General features: G+C 40.9%; 1 protein-coding gene across 5 annotated transcripts in view; it reads left to right on the top strand.

The window, feature by feature from the left end:
- grik5 (glutamate receptor, ionotropic, kainate 5) overlaps positions 1–22,722 on the top strand; it is a 155,413-nt gene that overhangs the window by 63,994 nt on the left and 68,697 nt on the right. Inside the window, exon 1 of one of the 5 annotated variants that reach the window (XM_077528358.1) lies at positions 2,589–2,808. The exons of 3 other annotated variants lie outside the window; for them this stretch is intronic. The gene's annotated coding sequence lies outside the window, so the exon portion shown is untranslated. Of the gene's footprint in view, positions 1–2,588; positions 2,809–19,420; positions 19,438–22,722 lie in introns of those variants that run through there. One more of the 5 variants, XM_077528359.1, reaches the window with a different exon arrangement.

Raw genomic sequence — 22,722 nt, 5'->3', positions numbered from 1 at the left:
TGTGTGGTTACCTGAGCCCTTTGTGATGTCATTTTCAGTCGACAGCAAGTTGCAAAATGTGTTTTAAAAGTTACTAATTGTATATAAAAAATAATGAAAGTAGCAAATTAATTATAGACAAAATATTAACTTTTTATTGCTATAATGGGCTAAATAAGTGAAGTATCTCTTTAATATTTTGTCCAGAATGAATTTGATAACTTCATTATTTTTCATGTACAATTAGTAACTTTAAAAAGTAAAATTTCTACTTGCTGTCGACTGATGATGACATCACCTGTGCTGAGGAAGTAGTTAATGACCAATCATGGCTCACCTGTTGCCTGGGTTTGGTCAGTAAACTGAGCCATGATTGTTCGTTACCTACTTCCTCAGCACAGGTGATGTCATCATCAGTCGACAGCAAGTAGAAAAATTACTTTTTAAAGGTACGAATTGTACATGAAAAATAATGATGTTACCGCATTAATTACAGAGTAAATGTAGTTATTATCCACATCTGTAGCAATAAACAACAAAAACATGATCTTGCTTATGACTTGTTTGTCACGTCGTGTTCAAAGTCCGGAAACGAATCGTGTTGCAAATGCCAAAGTGTTGCTTCACGCCCATTTTGCTGCCCTCCTTTGTGCCCTCTTGCAGTCACTTTCTCTCAGCTTCATTAGTCTCCACAACGCCAATTTTAGCAACGTCTCGCAGTGTTTTCACACCAGCTAAACGGCGGGGGATGAAATTTAGAACAATATCGATCATTACCGCCCCCTCTCTCATTTAAAAAAAAAAAAAAAAAAGTAATTATGAGACTAATTTGATCTCGTTTAAAGTGCCTTTACTTGAATGACTGCAGTCAGCATCGGACAAACTATTGCCAGTCAATTGAATTCCCATAAATAGCTGCAAATTCAACTTTTAATTCATTATATACAATTACAATCTACAAGGGCCATAAAGCAGTCCGGGTGGGAGATATACACCGCCTCGGGATTAGCATAATAAAATACGGTCTTATAGAGGCCCGTTTTTTTTTTCTTTTTTTTTTTTCATTAAACATTCGCTATAGTGTAATAGAGTTATGGCGGGTAGGCAGTTAAATTGAAAAAGCACAGTTAAAAAACTGATGAAATCATTTTGGCTTAGCAGAAGCAGAAAAGTCATTTCCCGGTGCGCGGCGTCCTCCAGCAGTGTGACAAACTACACGTCTAAAAATAAAGTGCGCCGGAGAAAAAGACGGCAGCGCACCAAGGTCATGAACTGCACGTTAATTTGAACGCCCGACATCAATCGAATATTAATCAGTTGTCCATCAGCTCCGACACGACGGGCACCAAAATGGTTCCTTGCTGGTCAATGTGCTCGATTATTTCAACGAGCATTGATTGTCGTCAACTTTCTTTGAACACTTGCACGTGCACGTGTACCTTTTCTTGTGTCCATTTGTATGTGTGCATATATGTATTTTTACATATTTTATTTACTTATATATGGATGGATGGATTATTTAACATAAGTTGCGTTTTAAGTTGTATTTCTTTAGTGTTGTTGTCAAGTCCACTCCAATCGAGACCAAGACATTATTGAGACTAGAGATTATCAAGACCAAGACAAGACTTTTGAAAACCAAGACTGTATATATCTGAGAAACATCACAAAAAAATACACAATAAAATGACCAGTATTTTTTTTTCTTTAGATTTGCAACAAAAAACAAATTCTGCGAGATAGTACAAATCTCACATATAAGTAAATTTTGTATTTGAGAATCTTGGCTGACGTTATAACGAGGGTCATGCAAGGGTTGTGCTTATACTGTCATGACTTGGGTCATGCAAAGATTATGTTTACTGTTATGACTAGGGTCATGCAAGGTTTATGCTTATACTGTCATGACTAGGGTCATGCAAGGATTATGTTTACTGTTATGACTCGGGTCATGCAAGAGTTATGCTTACTGTTATGACTAGGGTCATGCAAGGGTTATGCTAACTGTTATGACTTGGGTCATGCAAGGTTTATGCTTATACTGTCATGACTAGGGTCATGCAAGGATTATGTTTACTGTTATGACTAGGGTCATACAAGGGTTATGCTTACTTTTATGACTAGGGTCATGCAAGGGTTATGCTTATACTGTTATGACTAGGGTCATGCAAGGGTTATGCTTACTGTTATGACTAGGGTCATGCAAGGGTAATGTTTAGTACTGTCATGACTAGGGTCATGCAAGGGTTATGCTTAGTGTTATGACAAGGGTCATGCAAGGGTAATGTTTGGTACTGTCCACATAAGGGTTATGACTAGGGCTATGTTTGGGTCACGACCGTGAGGTCAAGTGTCTGTTTTGAACTGATGTAACCAGCATCTAGTTTCAACTGGTAAGATGCTAGGTGGTGTCAGGAATCTTTAAAATCTTTCAACTGGTCAGATGCTATGTGATGTCAGAAGCTATGTGATGTCAGGAATCTTTAAAATCTTTCAACTGGTCAGATGCTATGTGATGTCAGAAGCTATGTGATGTCAGGAATCTTTAATCTCTTTACCTGATCAACAGTCAATCAGATAATTCCATGTCAGTCCTTTGGGATCCAACCTCTTAACGTAACAGACGTTAAGAACTCCAAAACTAGTATTTATTGATTATATAGAGTTTTACATATTATTTATTGTGATACGAGTGAATTTTTTTTAAATATTTTTTTTCATAAAAGGTTATGGTAATGACATAATTTAATGTACCCCCCTTTTTACCTCAACCATGGTTTGATCCACTTGATCCGTCCCACCTCTTGTCGACCGAGCCATGAGCCAAACGTGAGTGCACAGTATTCCAGTCACATGGAATCATTTGAGCGATTATCTCTTCTTTACTTCAAAAAGCAATATGTAGCAACTTGACATCTACCACTCAGTGTCAACACATTATCCTTAACAGACGTTATTTCTGCATTTAACCATAGGTCACTGTTTATGTTGTTAGCTATGAGTCAGCTCACATATTTTTTTCAAGGTAGGAAATGTTCCAGGAAGTCAGTATCTCGGTTGTTTTTAAATTGCAATGAGACAAGCACACTTTTGCACATCTGTTAAAAATAGGTTAAGATTAAAACCAAGGTGCTAACATGTGAAACCACAGACACCCCTTACCAGATGTGCTCTGACGCAATAACTGTCAACACCCTAAAAGTCTGATGCTCAAATCGTCCTGGAGGGCAAAAACACTGCACAGTGTCTAGGAAGTGATTCTGAACACAGCCACAATGATCTCTAATTTCCGAGCAACGGCATCAAAAGTAAAATTCCGCTTTCACCCCGAGGCGCAATCCTCCAATAACGCCGGGAACATTCAAACATGAATTAAACCAGATAATTACAACATTTGCCTTGATTTCTCTAAATTGTTTTTGTTTATTATGCTTGGTAGCATTTTGAGCGCCCAAATGAAACTATTCTCCGAAAGCAAAAAAAAAGTTGAGCCGAGATGAGACGGGGACACTACTTAGCAGATAAAAAAAAAAAAAAAGTCACGCTTATGCAAATCCAACATTTGATCGTTTCAATTAAAGTAATTGAAGTTGCGCTACTGTAAGTGGAAAAAAAAAAAGCCATTCGACCAAATGCGTCAAGAACTAACGTAATACCTGCAAAGTCGACTTCATCCAAAACGGGCCTGATTAAAGGCTTTCATTTGTCGAGCGTTCATTGGTGTGCGAACGCAACCGCCACAACATCAGCCACCAATCAACACCATGTAAGAGTTGATGTTAAAAGGGCCGTTCGCGCGCTTGACATTAATACTCGGCTAATTAACGGCAGGCGGCGCCGCCGTCGCCGTCGCTCGACGACAAGCGAACGCCTCGTCCCACTTATTGTGCCGACTTTGCGCCGCGGTCGGGAAGGATTTGTCTTTCGCCAGCGCGGTCGGTCGGGATGGATTTGTCTCTCGCTCGCGGCGGGCTGGAAACAAACCCGAAATGAGCATGCTGCTTTCCGCGCCGGCAAATTAGAGGGAGATGAGAACGCAGCGCAGAGAGCCTCGCTCTCAGTCAGCAGTAATGCAAACCACAATCTCGTCATGATGGGCAAGTTTATCCGTTGGCGTCTTTGCAACTTTTGTTTACACGAATGACAGTGAAAAACGCTGTCGTATGCGTCGGTGGTGGTGAAGTAAGTGCAAACTGTATTGTTGCTGTACTTGAGTAGATTTTTCAGGTCTTTCTACTTGATTATTTAATTTTTAGACAACTTTTTTTCCAGAGGTGGCTATTTACACAGTGTCGTACCAAAGGAAGGTCCATCTGTCCATTACAGACGGACTCCTGTTTTCGCTGACGAACTTTGAAACAACTGCTTTTCGTCCGTTCCCAATCTGTCACCAACCCGAAAACCAAAGACGAGAAGCATTAAATTAGCCCAAATTATTATTTATTGTTGTGTGAAGGTGTTCAAACTAATTCTAAATCAATAAAATTGTGTGTTTGTTACACTTGTAAACAGTTTTTCTGATTGAAACAACGGCAACTAAGTGACGGACAGACGGGCAGACTGAGATAATGACATGACATGATGATGACGGACTTCTGGGTCCACCAATGACGAATGACGCATTCCCACTATTTTGCATATTTTTTGGGCCAGTTAATAACTCAATTTTGTTAAGCTTCCTGTTTATTTTTTGGTGTAATTGCACACTTTAATTTGACATTGGTCTCCCGCCTACTGCCCAAAGCCAGCTGGGATAGGCTCCAGCACCCCCCATGACCCTTGTGAGGAATAAGCGGACAAGAAAATGGATGGATAATTTGATACTGTGAGGAAGCATGAAAACAGCCTGTTTTTTGCTGGAGATTTTTAAATGTTAAAATCCGCTGCTATTGACGGAAATTGAATTTTATTGACATTGCACGTCACAATTAGTAGAGAGCAACAAATGTTTTACAGTTTCGGTCTAGCCAAGAAACGTGAAAAGATGGTGACAATGAACAGGGGGAGACAAACAGGAAGCTGTCGCCAGATCGCGCCATGATTTCTTAGATAAGGAATGGGGGGAAAAAACACAGTAAAACTCTCAAACTATGTAGGGGGGCACAGTGTGAGATCTGGAAAAATATTGCAACATAAAAAAACAAATAGAAAGCGAAGACTTGCACACGTGGGATGTTGATGAAGGGGAGTTACGCATATTCCTATCACAGCTTTCACTCATCTTGCAGGTGGTCTGGTACGTAACGTACAACTTCCAGCCATGTCACTAAATGACGCCATTTTAAATACATTAAACTAAGCCTTCCTCCTAAACATTTAGTCAGATGCTCAATTTCTTTTTGACAGTTTCTAAGCAACAAGGGGTGTCTCCAATTGGCCCGTGCTCAGTTCACCTCAGTGTCTCTTCGTGACAGGGTGGACATCAATTTCAGAGACACATGCAAAATGATCAGCAAAAAAAAAAAAAAAAAAAAAAAAAGTTGGATAATGCATGATCCAAACGACTCATTTTCTCAATTAATTTGTTGTGGTCATGTAAAAAAATTTTTAAAAAAATAAATAAATAAAATACATATATATATTTATGGGACATGTTACAATCATGTACGTGCATTATAAAAAAAAAGACAGAACGATTTTAGAAGCCTCACGATTGTACATGTACGTGTGCAAATTATTATTATTCTGCTCCATTTTCATGATGCCTGAGTGATTCTGTTGAAGACACCAGCATCACTTTTGTGATATAATTACTCGCGTATAGCGCAATGTCTCGTTCACCTGCTCCAGGCAGCAGCTCCCCCCCCCCCACCTCCTCCTCCTCCACAGCCACCACCTCTAATCGTCATCCTCCACTCTGTTGCCACGGCAGCAAAAACATGACAACGAGAGACGGACCAAATGTCGTGTGAGTCATCGGGCGCACAATCTGTGTTTGCGTGTGTTTGTGTAGGCGTCAGTCCATGATTGTGAGGATGTCGAACCCCTCCCGCTGTAAGGTCTCGCTTGCGTTTGACGAACCCTCCAAAAGAGCAGGATATCGAACACTTGTTGATGCGGACCCGCACCCTCCTTGTAAAACGCATTACACCAATCTCGGCGTCCGTCGTCGACGTTTCGTATACTGGCGATTTTTTTGCTGTGCATTCTGACTGCCTGTCATGACTGGCGTCTTGTTCCCGTCCAAAGCAATTACCAGGCGGAATAGAAGCGAGCGAGCGCTCATCGATTGTCGGTTCGGACGCTTTCCTTTAGGGGTGTGAATTGCCTAGTACCTGACGATTCGATTCGTATCACGATTCACAGGTCACGATTCGATTCGATACCGATTAATCCCGATACGAATTTATAAGTCGATTGTTGCGATTTTTTTTCATTCAAATTTAGAAAATACTAATCAGTACGCTTGTAGAGTGTAAGATTTATATGAAAATGTATTATTTATTTATCTGAAATTTCAGTCTTATAGAGGTTGTAATCTGTTTCATGTTTGAACAGCATTAAAATAAAATATTAAGGCTTAATGTTCCGTTCATATAACATTCTTCCATGCTCAAGGTGCGAATCCTAACCCGAAGTCAGACGTTTTGTTGAATATTTTTCCATTAAAAATGGAAGTTTAAAAATCGATTCACACACACACAAAAAAAAGGCAATGATGATAAGACGTTGAATCGGTAAGACTACCGAATGAACAATTCTGAGCTCTAAAAAAAAAAAAAAAAAAAAAAAAAAAAAAAAAAAAAAAAATCTATTTTTTTTTTATTGAATCGATTCGAGAATCGCGCGATGTAGTATCGCGATATATCGCCGAATCGATTTTTTTTTCACACCCCCACTTTCCTTGATACCCGCCGTTCACTCCCACTCCAGTGGTTGTTTTCCGTTTCTTGGCTGGGTAAAATTCATGCAAAGGGCAACCAGTTGTATGCGGACGTCCACATATTCATAGTTCAGCGTTTGCAAATGTGACCATTCACTGATTTGACATTTTTTTAACACATTTTTTTTTTTTTGCCCAGTCTTAAGCCCAATTCACACTGGCTGTAAAGGCCTTACTCCAAACATATTTCAACCAACCAATCAGCATCCATTCGTGCCATTTCTCCATGATATCCCTTATGTTATTTACACATGCACATTCATAACTCTCCAATTAGATTTGATTTGCATTAGATTTCCAGTGTTTAACGTTATACTAAAATGCAAAAATAAATGCCTTACTCCCAAGATAGTTGTTCAAACCAATCTGTATTTGTTTTTAGCATTTCTCCAAAATCGTACTTTAATATAGCGTGAAAAAGGAAAACTCTACATTCAGTATGTGTTATTATATTAATGCTAAATTGCACAAATAAAGGCCTCCTCCTTAATAGATGCTGTTCCCATCTGCAGTTAAGTAAATAAACACCCACCTGTTTGCTATTTGAACACTATAACTAAGCCCCGTGCATGAAAATAGGCTTATATCATGTACGGATGCTCCTAACACGCTTCAGCATCTCACAACACAAGCGCGAGGCTCTCGAAGAAGACCCTCGCGAGCCCGTTTCTCCGAAGAAAAAAGAAAGTAGCGGAAACCTCAGGAGAGACGGTTCAAAAGAAGTAGAAAGGGGGAAAAAAATAAAAATTCTTCTCGCATGGCCGACTTTTGCGGCAGGAGTCGCATTTGCAGGGGGTTGGCATGAGTGGGTGGGGGGGGGGGGGGTGGAGGGGTTGAGACAAGTGCAAAGAAAGCAGAAAGTAATACTGTCGTGTAATATCCTGTAACAAGGCTCGCGCCCTCCCCCAAGAGAAAATATTCCACATCCGCTGCGACAGGGCTCTCATCCCTCCCGCCACCATTTCTTCTTCTTCTTCTTCTTTTTTTTTTTCTCTCCCCTTGCCGCACTTGCTGCTCTTTGCTAACACAATGTAATCATAACATTTGATATATGCCACTTTTTTTTTTTCTGTAAAATAATTCCTCAAAGAAGCCATGGGGTGAGTGTCAGTTTCCAGGAGAGCATCCTAATTGGGATTAAATCACTTGAGCACCCCCCCCCCCCCCTGCTTACACATAAGTGACAAAAAAAAAAAAAAAAAAAAATCCTGGAATGCATCATCATCATTTTGATTTGTTTTACTGCACTGCACTGACTTCAGTGGCAAAATATAAGACAATAAAAAAAATAAAAATAACAACAACAATATTGTGCACTCAAACTGTCACCCTCTTAAAATAATTGTCAGTCATTTTTTTTCTTTTCAAAATTTATTTATTTTTTTTACCTAAATCATCTCCTCATGATGCAAATGGTTCCATTTTTTGTGTTTCCTGAAAAATCTGAAAAAATGGTGATTATTTTAAGAAGGCATCGAAATACAAATCCACATCTCTTAAAAAAAAATTATACATATATATATATATATATATATATGTATATATATATATATATATATATATATATATATATATATATATATATATATATATATATATATATATATATATATATATATACACATTTTTTAAAAATGAGTCGGTCAGACCACATCCGATAATATTGTAAAATTCACAATAAAACGTCAAACCATCGAGAAAAATATGACCTAAAATCAAAAGTAATTTCATTGGCAAATGAAAATAATTGGTTGAATAAAACAAAACAAATCCAAAACGAGGTTAAGTAGTTTGTGTTTTACGAGAAAGTAAAAAGCTTTAGGGCCTGTGAGGAAATGGATTTTTTTGAGGGAAGGTTTGCACGTCAGCTTTTCCACAGGCTCGTTATTGTTGACATGAAGATAAGTCCCAGTTTTCACATGCTGACCAAACCAAAACACAGTCAAATCAAAGAAACAATAACACAAATTTAGAAAGAACAAACAAGAAAAATGAATGAAACACAAAGACGCCAGATGTCTGCGCAGGCGTCATTCGTGCCAGGGCAAAAAATTATAGTAATTTAAAAAATATTGCCACAACAGTGCTTCGTATGTGATGAGAATCTACCTGAGCAGGGGATTAAATAATATTGTTTTGATGAAGCAGCATGTGGCACATTTTTGAACATCCTGTTCCAATTAAGTGTAAACAATTGTGTTGATGATGATGTGGCGGCTAATGGATCTTGCATTCTGCATCTGCTTTATGCAATTTCTCCTCTTTTTTTTGCAAGAAAATGCACCTCTTGGTAGTTTCAACTGCTATATTCTATAACACTCCTACAATAGTGTCACTAAACACATCTGAGTCCTAAGGTAAAAAACACAAAACGCTTTCTAAAGCTTCCTTGAGAGTCTGTCTGCGTGTGCGTCTTGTGCTGCTGTCGTCGCGCGTGACAAAGTAGGATGCGACAGCGTCACCGTGCTCCCGAAACGGACCGACTCAGGGCATCTCTTTGTGGCACACGTCAACCTGTGAGATTCAAAATGGCGCCCTGGGGGGGTCACCAAGGAGACGTGGCTGGGGATGAAGAGGAGACAAAGCGGAAGCGAGGAAGGATGAGAGACGGAGGGGTCAAACGGGTCAGACGTGGGCAAGATGAAAAGAGGAAGTGGGTGGGCGGAAGCCGCCGATGCTGTTCAAGACACACTCTGATTCCTACACGGCAAAACGACGTATGCCATTGAAATCATCTTTACATGTATTTCATACAATTTACATTCATAAAGGTTTCAAGACAGATTAGGGTTCCAAAGTAGGGTTTCAAGTCAGGACGTGGGTTTCAGAAATCAGAAGTCGGTTTCCAAAATAGGGATTAAAAGCAAATTTAAAGCATTTTATGTAAGTTTAGGGTTTCAAAGTTCAGTTTTAAAGACAGCATTAGGATTGTAAAATTGGGTTTCAAGACAGGGTGAGGGCTATCAACAAGGGCTAAGGTTTCAACCACTGACCTGAATATATAACTGGATAGCAGATAGGCCACACACGCCAGTGCAAGCCGTTGAAGTCACAGGGCGGCCATCTTGTTACTACCGCCTCGCGAGCAGACTACTGTATAAACTATACGGGATATGTACAGGTGAGACATATCCAGCTCGTTAGTATAAGGCCGGAGGCGGGGTGGGGGGTTTGTGCCGGGGTGGTCACTATTTTTTAACAAGTAAAAAAAAATAAAAAATTAACAAGACTCCAAAATTAGATTTGGCAGAAGCATCTTTTGTTGACTTACAGTTATAACACTTTAATTAAAACTAAAATAAAATAAAATACAAGTTTCCTCCTGTACTAAACATTATTAACTCATTCACTGCCAACCATTTTCACAGAAACAAACCCCCTTCACTCCCAGTTGTTTTACTGGATTTTGACTGATTTTACAAGGCCCACAGAATATTGTGTTCTATTGCTATAAAAACATTGAACTTACCAAAAGAAGGATTAGAGTCCCTTCTTTCATCAGGAAAACAAATAAATATTTGTATCTGTTTCTGTTTTTCAGGAACTAGCATTAGAATATAGCTAAGTTTAATTATTATTCAGATATCTGTTTAAAACTGTGGGGAAAACAACTTTTTTTGCAATATAGCCTGGTTGATCTCTTATACTCTACTGCCACCTGCTGGTCATTTTTGTTATGACTACCATTGGTTCTACAGTTGCCTTCATTTCAAAGGCTGCAAAGCCTGCCAAATGCTCTAGCATGGAAAACAAACAAACAAAAAAACAACAACGTGTAAATACGTCTTTGGGACACGGGTAATATTTAAAATAGAACGTATTTATACGTTTTTGTATTCTGTATTGTTTTCTCGAAACGGTGAGTAGGCAGCATTTGCAGTCCAGGTTCTGTGGCAAGCAGGCCACCTGAGTCATAGTGGGGGAGGGACAACTTTTAACCCCGCCTCCTCAAAAAAAAATCCACCCAACTGAAATGATGAAAAAGAGTTTAATGCGATATCCAAACAATTCAGGACTAAACGTGAGGCCTCAGAGACTTTATATGCAGAAATGTGAGGCCTTGGCTCCTTTTGATTGGCCAAATGGAGTCAAACGTCACCAATAGTTCCAGGGATTGGTGTAACAAAGTCACATGACGGCGCCCAGTAAGCAGTAATAAATTAATAAAAGTACTAAGTGGAGTGTAGCTCAATTTAACAGACTACTTCTTAACAAAAATACTCAAAAGTAAAAAGTACTCAGGTACAATTTATCCCCCCCAATTGACCAAGTAAACGCAATGGAGAAAATGTAGCATGTTACTAGCCACCTCCGCTTAGAGCCTTCTAAAAGCTTCTTTGGTCCTTTGGGTGGTGTAAGAAGTTTAAATAATTCATGTTAATCTCATGCATAATCACATTTAGCATGTAATTATCACTGATTAAGAGTCTATTGTGAAAATTGTGGCGTTATTTTACTCAAAAGGCACTTAAAATGAGGGGAAATACCCCCCAGGAATCTTTTCCTCGTGTTATGTAATATTTGTGATGTCATTTCTCGTGGCCATGGAGGAATTGCTGTTCATGGAGTTGAAGAAAATAAATTATTCTTAATTTTTGGCTTTTTGGCTTCAAGTCGTCAATGATGAAGAGTCTCGTTTTATTGCAAAGCTTTTTGAGAGTCCTCATCATTGAATCAGGAGTGTTGGAGTAGAGAAACCTCGAAAAACAAGCAGGACTCAAGCCCTCGAGGATCGGATCTTGACACGTGATATGTTTCGTACATGTTCCGAAGGTTTTGATAACATTCTGATGTCGTCATGTCGTGAAGGCTACTGACGAGTTTTTCCTTCATTGTGTTGCCTTCAGGAAACAAAAGGATGCACCTCACGTTGTTAGCATTGTGTTGCCTTCAAATATCACATAAAGTCGTGTAACCAGATTTTCCAAATTAAGAAAGAATTGGAAAATCAAATATACAAAAAGTTCTCACGAGGAACTATTACATAACAAATTTAATCCCTAGTCAATCTATGGTGACCTGGGGTTTTGTTATTGCTTTAGCTAATGCTAATTGTTAGCATTGTGTTGCTTTCAGATAGCAGAAGCACTTCCATCGTTACCTTTATGTATGATTATGTTGACTTCTTGTAGCAAAGGAAAATGAAAAATTATCCTTTTATTGTGCTGCCTTCATGTAGTGTTCTCCCTGTGAGCCACATAGTTAGCATTGTGTTGCCTTCAAATAGCACAAAAAGTAGTCGAACCAGATTTTCCAAATTAAAAACTGTGACACTGCAATTTTGCGGAAAATCAAATATACAATAAGTTCTCACGAGGAACTATTGCATAACAAATTAATCCATAGTCGATCTGGTAACTGGTGGTTTTGTTAGCTAATGCTAATTGCTATCTTGATTGTCAGTTCAACAGCGCTAAAGTCATTTAAATAACCAGGAAGCCGTGACGTGACCTGTGTAATCATTGTGTCTCATTGTGTTGACGTCTTGTGGCAGAGGAAAATGAAGAATTGTCCTTTCATTGCGCTCTTTTCATGTATAGTCACGGGAAAGTTCTCCCCGTGATCCACGTTGTTAGCATTGTGCTGCCTTCAGCCTTCCTATAGAAGAGGAAAGCAATGTTCTCCTTTGACTTTACACGTCGACGGGAAGGAAATAATTCTCCTTTCATAGTGTAGCCTTCAGAAAGCTATATAAAAGAACATGTCCTCCTCATGTACCTTCCCCGTCCAACAGTTAGCATTGTGTTGCCTTGGAGTCTTCCTGAAGCGCACTGGAGGCAAGATGAAAAGATGGCGACATGAAATGTTAAGCGTATCTCTTTTAATGCAGTCAAGAGTCTCTGTTCGGCTGTCCTGTGATGTAAGACCTTTTTTTTTTTTTCCCCATTCAACATGTTATCATTTCAAATACATTTCTTCCCCCCGCCAACTCAAACTGCTGGGTCGGATGATAAAATATCAGACGAGAGCTACGTTGGCAGACGTCGTCCCTGCCCAGATTTCATCCGATTTGCATGGGACGGTATAATCAACGTCGGCGTTCATGCCATTAACCGCGTCCGCCCTCCGTTTGAAATCTGTTTTTGCATTTCTACCTTATGCTGATTTATTATCCGCGCCCCGGCTAAGATGGCATTTTACCTCCACCGCGCTCAAGTAAACATGGCCTCGACGAAATGTAATTCAAGGCATGCTGCGCCGACCGGCTTCCAGGTAGAGATCCACATCAAATGAATAAATCAACGTCTGCTCCAAATGTTCTCGCTCCCCCTCTTCAAGTCTGGGACAAAAAGGCTTCCAACGCCGGGCATGACCGGAGGGGGGGTAGGGGGGCGGGGTGGGAGAGATCGGGGATACAAATCTGCCGCAAAGTTAGACAAAAAAGGGATAAAAAAGGAACAAAGAGCCAGCAAATGTCAGAGCCAAGAGACGTGCGGCGATGGCGAGATTAGAAAAGTGAGTGTCAAAAGGGGGAGAAGGCGGATTAAGCGGGATGGAAATTCATGGGAACAACATGACAGAAGCGGACATTTTGGTGATGGTTGTAAACAGTTCTTGTCAACAGTTGAACTCAAAACATATTCATTCAGAAATGATCCCGATTGGAAATCTGACTGAGCAATTCTTTCATCTCTCGTCCATCCGTCTTCTCGCCAAAGATTCTCATTGGCGGTGCTTCAATTCATCCGTTCAGCTCTCATCAATTCTTCACCATTCGTTTCCTCCGTTACCCATCCACTTCTTTTCATCTGCCTGGAAAGTACGTCCATATTTCCATCATCATATCTACCAGTTATTATCTATAACGCCATCATCACAACCATTCTGTCTACCATCATTCATCCATCCATCCATCCATCCACCCATCAGTCAGTCCATACATCATTTCTACCCATACATTCATCCTTTGACCATCCATCCATGCATCCATCCATCCATCCATCCATCCATCCATCCATCAATCATATACCCATCGATTGACCCCTCTATCATCCGTCTATCATCCATGCACCCAAATAACTATCGATTGATCTGTCTATCATCCGTCTATCATCCATCCATCCATATAACCATTGATTGACCCCTCTATCATCCGTCTATCATCCATGCACCCAAATAACTATCGATTGATCAGTCTATCATCCGTCTATCATCCATCCATCCATATACCCATCGATTGGTCTGTCTAGCATCCGTCTGTCATCCATCCATCCATATACCTATCGATCCACCCGTCCATCATCCGTCTGTCAGCCATCCATCCATATAACTATCGATTGATCCGTCTATCATCCATCCATCCGTACATACATCCATATACCTAACGATTAGGTGTATGAATTGCCTAGTACCTGACGATTCGATTCGTATCACGATTCACAGGTCACGATTCGATTCGATACCGATTAATCCCGATACGAATTTCTAAGTCGATTGTTGCGATTTTTTTTCATTCAAATTTAGAAAATACTAATCAGTAAGCTTGTAGAGTGTAAGATTTATATGAAAATGTATTATTTATTTATCTGAAATTTCAGTCTTATAGAGGTTGTAATCTGTTTCATGTTTAAACAGCATTAAAATAAAATATTAAGGCTTAATGTTCCGTTCATATAACATTCTTCCATGCTTAAGGTGTGAATCCTAAAAAAAAAAAAACAAAAAAAAAAAAAAAAACGATTTTGCCTATTATTGAATCGATTCGAGAATCGCGCGATGTAGTATCGCGATATACCCCTACTAATGATTGACCCGTTTATCATCCGTCTTTCATCCATCCAGCCATTTACCTATCGATTGATTCCTTTGCACTGGAATCTTTTACATCAAAACCGATTTTCCAATTCAAATCAATTTTTGTTGTTGTTGCACACCTACTACCCATCCTTCGTCATCCATCCAGTTGCTTAACCTGTTCAGGATGACGACTAATCTAGAATCTATTCCACCGGACTGCACCCTGACTCTGCAGAAAGAAATCTGCCAGTGAACCACTACGCCATCCATCAGTGACGTCTATCGATTGTTCCCAAAGGGGAAAAACGTCGACCTGTGTCGCCGAACACCTCGTGGCGGACTTTGAAGGTTGACTCTCGTAAATTGTGGCAGCCAAAGTCAACCATGTTGTCAGTAGGCCCACAAATGCAGTCAACAATGCGGACTAATTGCGCGACACACAACGCCGTCATCACATAACGAGCGTCGCTGCGGCTCGTCTCGAAATCCCGAAGCCGTTCCGCTGAAGCCGTTCCACTCGCAGATTCAATTACGGGAGTGATTCATCCCGCCATTATGACGACTGTCACATTTTGTTGTGTCACACAATAAGGCAGAGAGGGGAAAACAAATGATTCGCCAGACCCCCCCTCCCGACACCCTTCCTCACCCTCATCATCTTCCTCCTCGCCTCAAGCTGCCCTCTTCCATCCGACTTGTTTTGTGTCTTTTCGCTTGCCTCGTCCAGTCCTCCTTCTCCTTTTAGACTTCATTCATCCTCAGCTCGTCTCCTGCGGGTGCAAGGCCAGATAGGTTTTCTGATTTTCTCCAAACATCCCCCCACCCCCCCCCCCCCAATCTAACTTGTCCTCCTTTCCCTCTCATCCTCCTCTTCCTTCGCCCACCTCTTCTCCTTCGTCTTTCTCTCTCTAGATAATTAGGATCTCTGATTTTATGCCTCTCTCTTTTTTTTTTTTTTTTTTTCCATAACAGACACTGCAGACGCAATATGCAGGCAGCCAAGTCCACACACAAATACGTGCATGCACACACACGCCGCAAGATGAATCCCCCCCCAGATTTCTCTTTTATTCTCTGCTGCATTCGCAGGCAGGCAGGCAGGAAGTGTGAATATTTCTCTGCTTTTGCCTTTTGTGTGTTTGTCGGCGGTGTGCAGGGTGACGAGCGCCATGAAAGGCCTGCGCGTGCTCCTCTGTAGAACAAGGGGAACGCAGGGCGGTGGTGGGGGGGGTTGATCCACTGCGGGGGCTTGCAACTCTCCGCAGACTGACAGCTGACACACACATAAACATACACACACAAGATTAAACACAGCCACAGTGTGACATGTTAGGGTTACACCAACCGGCGGTGGCGATGGGTTCGACAGTGGAATGTCAACTTAATAGTCCCACAAAAATAATCAACATTTTTTTTTTTTTTTTGTCTGTCATAAAGAAAAACACATCAACTCTGATATAACAATACTCACGGGCAGATATTCTTTATCCTCTGCGAAGAATGACTATTACTGGAGCGTACTGAGTAGTGACGTCTGTATTATTCCGCCTACAGTATGTGCCTTTAAGGGGTGTGGCCTAATAAGTGACATCAGGCCTAGCTCCTAGGGAGTATTCTCGAGATTTTTTTCTTTGTTTGACTGTACGGTTCAATAAATAGCTGAATGTGCACCGGTGACTGTGGCTCTCCTTGCCCACACAGGAGGGCATCACAGTGCTTTAATTGATCCCTTCTTTTTTTTTTTTGCTTGAATAGCGGCCTATCAGTAGATTGCTTGTTATGAAAGGTTTTACTTTCAATACTAACAGCACATTTCATCAGGAAAGAATGAATTTCCCAATGAATCCATTCATCCATCTATCAGTTTCCTTCATCCACTCATAGTCGTAGTGTAAGCAGTCACTCACCCACTTGATCATTCTTTGTTCTATTCTTCCATCATTCTTGTCTAATCAACCATCCACCCCTCAGTCATCAGCAAATAATGTCCTAATTGTCCATCCATCCATCCATCCATCCATCCATCCATCCATCCATCCATCCATCCATCCATCCATCCATCCATCCCTTATACCGATAAATCCATTTTCATCCATCCATCCATTCATCCATCCATCCCTTATACCTATAAATCCATTTTCATCCATCCATCCATGCATCCATCCATCCATCCATTATACCTATCACACAATTTTTCTTCCTTCCATCATCCATCCATCCAACCAGCCAGCCATCCATCCATACATCCATCCATCCATTATACCTATAAATCAATTTCCATCCATCCATCTATCCATCCATCCATCCATCCATCCATCCATGCATCCATCCATCCATCCATCCATCCATCCATCCATCCATCCCTTATACCTATAAATCCATTTTCATCCATCCATCCATGCATCCATGCATCCATCCATCCATCCATCCATCCATCCATACATACATCCATCCATCCATCCCTTATACCGATAAATCCATTTTCATTCATCCATCCATCCATCCATTATACCTATCACACAATTTTTCTTCCTTCCATCATCCATCCATCCAACCAGCCAGCCATCCATCCATACATCCATCCATCCATTATACCTATAAATCAATTTCCATCCATCCATCTATCCATCCATCCATCCATCCATCCATCCATCCATGCATCCATCCATCCATCCATCCATCCATCCATCCATCCATCCATCCATCCCTTATACCTATAAATCCATTTTCATCCATCCATCCATGCATCCATGCATCCATCCATCCATCCATCCATCCATCCATACATACATCCATCCATCCATCCCTTATACCTATAAATCCATTTTCATCCATCCATCCATCCATCCATCCATCCATCCCTTATACCGATAAATCCATTTTCATCCATCCATCCATGCATCCATGCATCCATCCATCCATCCATCCATCCATCCCTTATACCGATAAATCCATTTTCATCCATCCATCCATTCATCCATCCATCCCTTATACCTATAAATCCATTTTCATCCATCCATCCATCCATCCATTATACCTATCACACAATTTTTCTTCCTTCCATCATCCATCCATCCAACCAGCCAGCCATCCATCCATACATCCATCCATCCATTATACCTATAAATCCATTTTCATCCATCCATCCATGCATCCATCCATCCATCCATCCATTATACCTATCACACAATTTTTCTTCCTTCCATCATCCATCCATCCAACCAGCCAGCCATCCATCCATACATCCATCCATCCATTATACCTATAAATCAATTTCCATCCATCCATCCATCCATCCATCCATCCATCCATCCATCCATCCATCCACGCACACATGAAGAGTACAATATGAAAGTATTTGTCCATGTCCCGGTCTGCCACAATATAATTTCCTCTTTGGCTGAGAGGCTTGACACGAGATGTAATATACGAGATATAGACTCATTACTAATCTACTTTTATCTGCACCAACTCACCAAAATCACCTCAAGTCTAATTTGGATGTCTGGAATACATTCGAGTAAGAACAAGATAAAAAGAGTGGAAATGATGACGTGGGCGTGTGGAGATGCACAGATACGCACATACAGTAGGATGATATTTGCATCAATTACAAGCTGATGATGTGAGTCTGGCTGCATGGTGACCGAGTGGTTAGCGCATCTTCGTCTGAGGTTGTGGGTTCAAATCTTTCAGACAAAAAGTTGCGATTGATTCAATGATCTTGTCGTACATGGATGGATACTGTTGGCTTTAGACGCTAGGTGTTAGATGTACAAGGGCCACTGGGGCCAAACGTCATCACTTCTGTTTACTTTTCATTTAAATTCAAGAGTTCAGTTAAGTGCCATCCAGGCTTTGATTTCCTCCAGACAGGACAAAAGTGGCCTTAAGGAGAAAATGTCCTTTTTGCAAAGCAGGACATCCGCATAGAAATGAAAGGAAATGCATGCGTTCTTAAAATGGAAGCCAAGGGCAGGAAATACAATGAAAACCGCAGGGGCCCTAAAATCGAACCTTGTGGAACACCATAGGACAGTAGGGCAGAGTGAGACTAGTAAATGGGTCGATATCAGTGTCGGAACAAAATTCTACCCATGCATGTTTTTTTCCCGATTCAATTCACTTCAGTTCAATACGATATTGATTAATTGTAGAACATCAATTCTTCTTAAATATCAAGGACATGATAAAAAAACAAAAAAAACAAACAAACACAAACATTAAATTCAAAATTTAAATTTGCAGCGGCAGTAACTGGTTAAAGGATTTATTTGATAATGAAAATAACATGTTATAATCACTTAATCACACAAACATTGACACATCAGCATGGATGAGATGAAAATGTTTTCATAATTCTAATTCAGTATTTGTCAAAATAAAAATAAAAAAAATCTGAATTGTCATAAAGTGCAATAGGTCAGGTCTTTCATAAATGTAAGAAAATACTTTTAAATTAATATGAACAGTAAATTTCAAGAAAACCGGAAGATACAAAAAATGGCCTTTAAAATTTTATAGGAGAAAAATCTATTAAAATAATTGATTCATGATTTTATGAATCGATATCGTGCTTGAAAAGGAAAATCGATTCGGTTTTTTTTTTTTTTTTTTTAACCCAGCCTTACTGCCTTGTTATTGGCTTGTGAGGCTCCTGAGATGGAAGCGATGCGGACGTGTTGCAGATCTTTGGCGATGAATACCGGAGGAGCAGCGTTCGGATGAATCGATACGGCAACTTGTAGCTGTAGGTTGAGGAGGAGCTGCCCGCTCGCCGGGAGCTTAAATTACGACAATGCATCCTGCCGTCTCGCTTGATCACATCTCTGGGCGGCGTAAGTGGAAATTATGTAAACACGGCGGCAGCCACAGTGTCTGTAAATTTGCTTCTTTTTTTTCTCCTCCAACTCAATCCTGGCTCTCATTCCACCCAAACACTTTCCAATCTCCTCACCCCGCACATTCAATTTTGCTTCTTCTATTCCCTCGCCGTCCTCAGTCAATTCCCCCGGCTTCGCTTTCCTCACTCATCCTCCTCGATTCCACGCCCCCACCCCACCCCACCCTCCCTCACACCTCCTCCTCCTCCTCCTGGGAGTACAGATGCTGTTATTTTCCCCCATCGAATGCTGTCAATAGCTCTCAATAACAATGAAATAGCACCCCCCGCTTCCATCCCCGTTTATTGATGAAGGTGTAGAGACCTCACTCGGTGGGCTCTGATTTGTCGTCCGCCACTCGCCAATCACAAGGCCCGGCTCAAACGCGAGTCCGCCTTCATGACACGTCCCCCCCCTCGACGTTTTGATTGAGTGCACCGAAGGGTCTGCTTCTTGGACCCCCGATCGATACGCCATCACGCTGACGCGCGACGAGCGCATGCGATGAACAGAGTGTGGCCTGCTTGTGGGTCCACAACCTGTTTCACAACATTTCTCAGACACAAATTTGACTTCAACTCAAATCTCAATTCTATTTATATAGCGCATTTGACACAGGCACAGCTGGACCAAAATGCGGTAAACAAAACATAAAATAAGGATAATGATCATTAGAGAATGCAATTTCTGGTGAAATTGCATGTGGAGGCTGAAAGGTGCAATGAAAACTTGTGGAATCATTTCGAATGTTATTAAGTCTTTGTCTGCCAGGTTCGGCAATTCCCAAACCCTACAAACAGACCGTATTGCGCCACCGACGGGAATTCCCGAATCGCTTTTAAAGGGGAAGTCAACCCAAATTTATTTATTTTTTTGACAATAATATGTTCTCTGTAGCCCCACTAGTTTGAATACGGTGTTGTGTTTAATATCGTGTTAGTGGAATTATGAGTTAACCAGCAAAATCCAGGGGGGTGGCCATTTGGCCACTTGCTGTCGATTGAAGATGACGCCACAGCTGCTGAGGGCTCAGGTAACAACCAGTCACAGCGCAGCTTCAGAAAACAGCTGAGCTGTGATTGGTCGTTGCCCGAGCCCCGAGCAACATTGATGTCATCTTCAGTCGACAGCAAGTGGCAAAATGGCCGCCCCCTGAGATGGAGCTAAAAATGGCTGGATTTTGCTTCACAACTCTTATTCCACAAATGTTCATGTTTAGACTAGTGAGGTCACATGACATATTATTGTCAAGAAATGTTTAACTTAAAATATTATGGAATGATACGCAATGACCTGTAATTAGCTTAACATGTTGAAGTTGGAATGATTTGAATCGGACGAAAAATGTTGAAGCTGGAGGTGAATATGTAGAAAATGTAGAATTCAGGTAGGAGTCATAGAATTAGTACTTAATCTTTTGTCCAAGATGGCCGCCGGGCAGGGCTTAGGCGAGAATCTGGGATGTACCTAATGTTATGTAAACAAAACAAAAAAAATATATATATATATGTTATTCAACTAATTGTTCAGGCCGACGGTCCACCTTGATCCTTCATGGCACTCTGATGGCAATCACCGTTAAAGACACACACACACGCACACACACACACCGATCTCATTGTGAGGTCAAACTAATCATTAGTTGTGTAACTCCTGTTGTTTCCCCCCACGAATGTGCTATTCCACTTAACTTCCCATTCATTATGTGTATGCGTATACACCGCATGGACTCAAAAACAATGACCTTTTTTTTTTTCGCCGCCGTGTGGCGCGTGTGCAGATGGCGGGCGCGCTCGGGCCCGTCCTCCCGTTCACTTTGAGCAGGGCAAAGCGTAATGAGGCCACCGCCGCCATCTGCACGGTATGGTGCGCAGTTATTAGTATTAGCTCACATTGGCTTTTTATTTATTTATTTTTTGCCCACTCTTTGATACGCAACCCATCCGGGAAAGGAAACCGTGGAAGAAGAGAGAGAGAGAAAAAAAAGAGGGAGCCAGCAATTGCATATTACATGGAGAAAAGGCAATGTGAAACATCCATCCATCCATCCATCCATCCATCCATCCATCCATCCATCCATCCATCCATCCATTATCCGGACCGCTTATTCCTCACAACGGTCACAGGGGTGCTGGAGCCTATCCCAGCTTGCTCCGGGCACTAGGCGGGGTACACCCTGAACTGGTTGCCAGCCAATCAATGTGAAACAAAAGAATCTAAATTTCCGTTTTTGAGTGACTGAATTCGCAAGGCCTTTTACTTAAAAATCATATTGCAGTTTTGAAAGCTCATAAATTAAATCAGTGAGCTAATTATGGAGGGAAAATGACTTTTTTTTTTTTTAAGAATTTATTTTATCTAACCAATGCATACAGTTTTAAAATGAAAAGTTCTGTAAACTAAAACAATCATAAAAATGAAAACAAATTATGAAATAAAATGAAATCAATTGAAAACATAACTAACAATGAAACACAAAATAAAATGTAAAACTATGAAATAAGAAATAAAAAAAAATAAATTAAACTAAAAAAGAACCACACAAAAATACATGTTTAAAACCTAATCAACATATTCTTTCTTATGAAATTTGTAGTATTTTTTTTCCTGCCCTCGTTAATATTCTGTTGCAGTGTTCAGTTATTTGACTTTACGGGGGTGGGGCTGATTTTAATCTGCATAGCACTTGGTCTTATACTCTTTGTATAAAAAGTGTTGTGTAAATAAATTTTGGGTTGATTTTTTTTTTTTTTTTGTAAAATAACATTTGAAAGGGACACACCCAAAGTACAGACAGTTGGGGCGCTTTTATTCTTTTGGCCCAAATGCCAAATGTGAGGGTCCGCTTGCGGGTTCAAATGGTGGTGGTGGTGATGATGATGCAACTCTTTCAACTCGTCCGTCTGCACTTCCACCTCCACCTGCATCCCGCCATCCTTTCTCGCCGTGTCGTCAGTCGAGGCCAGACTGTGTGGCCCCGGTCTGAAGGCAGCAGCCTGCTTAAGCAGCTCTTGTGTTGTAATTGTGTTCTGGATGAACTTAGCAAGTTCCTGCAGGGGCTGCCGGAAAACGCGTGTTGGGACGCCGAGTGGAAGAGCGAGGAATCCGTCTCGGAGAGTCTCTTGCGTGCGTGCGTGTGCGCTTGTTGTCTTTGAACTGCCTCCGGAGATCTGACAGGCTGAGGCCTGTCACTTCCGAAAGACCGACTCTCCGCAGGGGACCCGGCCCGGGAACGCGCCG

The sequence above is a fragment of the Festucalex cinctus genome, chromosome 7 (assembly GCF_051991245.1).
Source record: "Festucalex cinctus isolate MCC-2025b chromosome 7, RoL_Fcin_1.0, whole genome shotgun sequence".
NCBI classification, from domain to species: domain Eukaryota; kingdom Metazoa; phylum Chordata; class Actinopteri; order Syngnathiformes; family Syngnathidae; genus Festucalex; species Festucalex cinctus.
The sequence above is the reverse complement of the archived record's forward strand: the minus strand, read 5'-3'. Positions and strand labels throughout refer to the sequence as shown.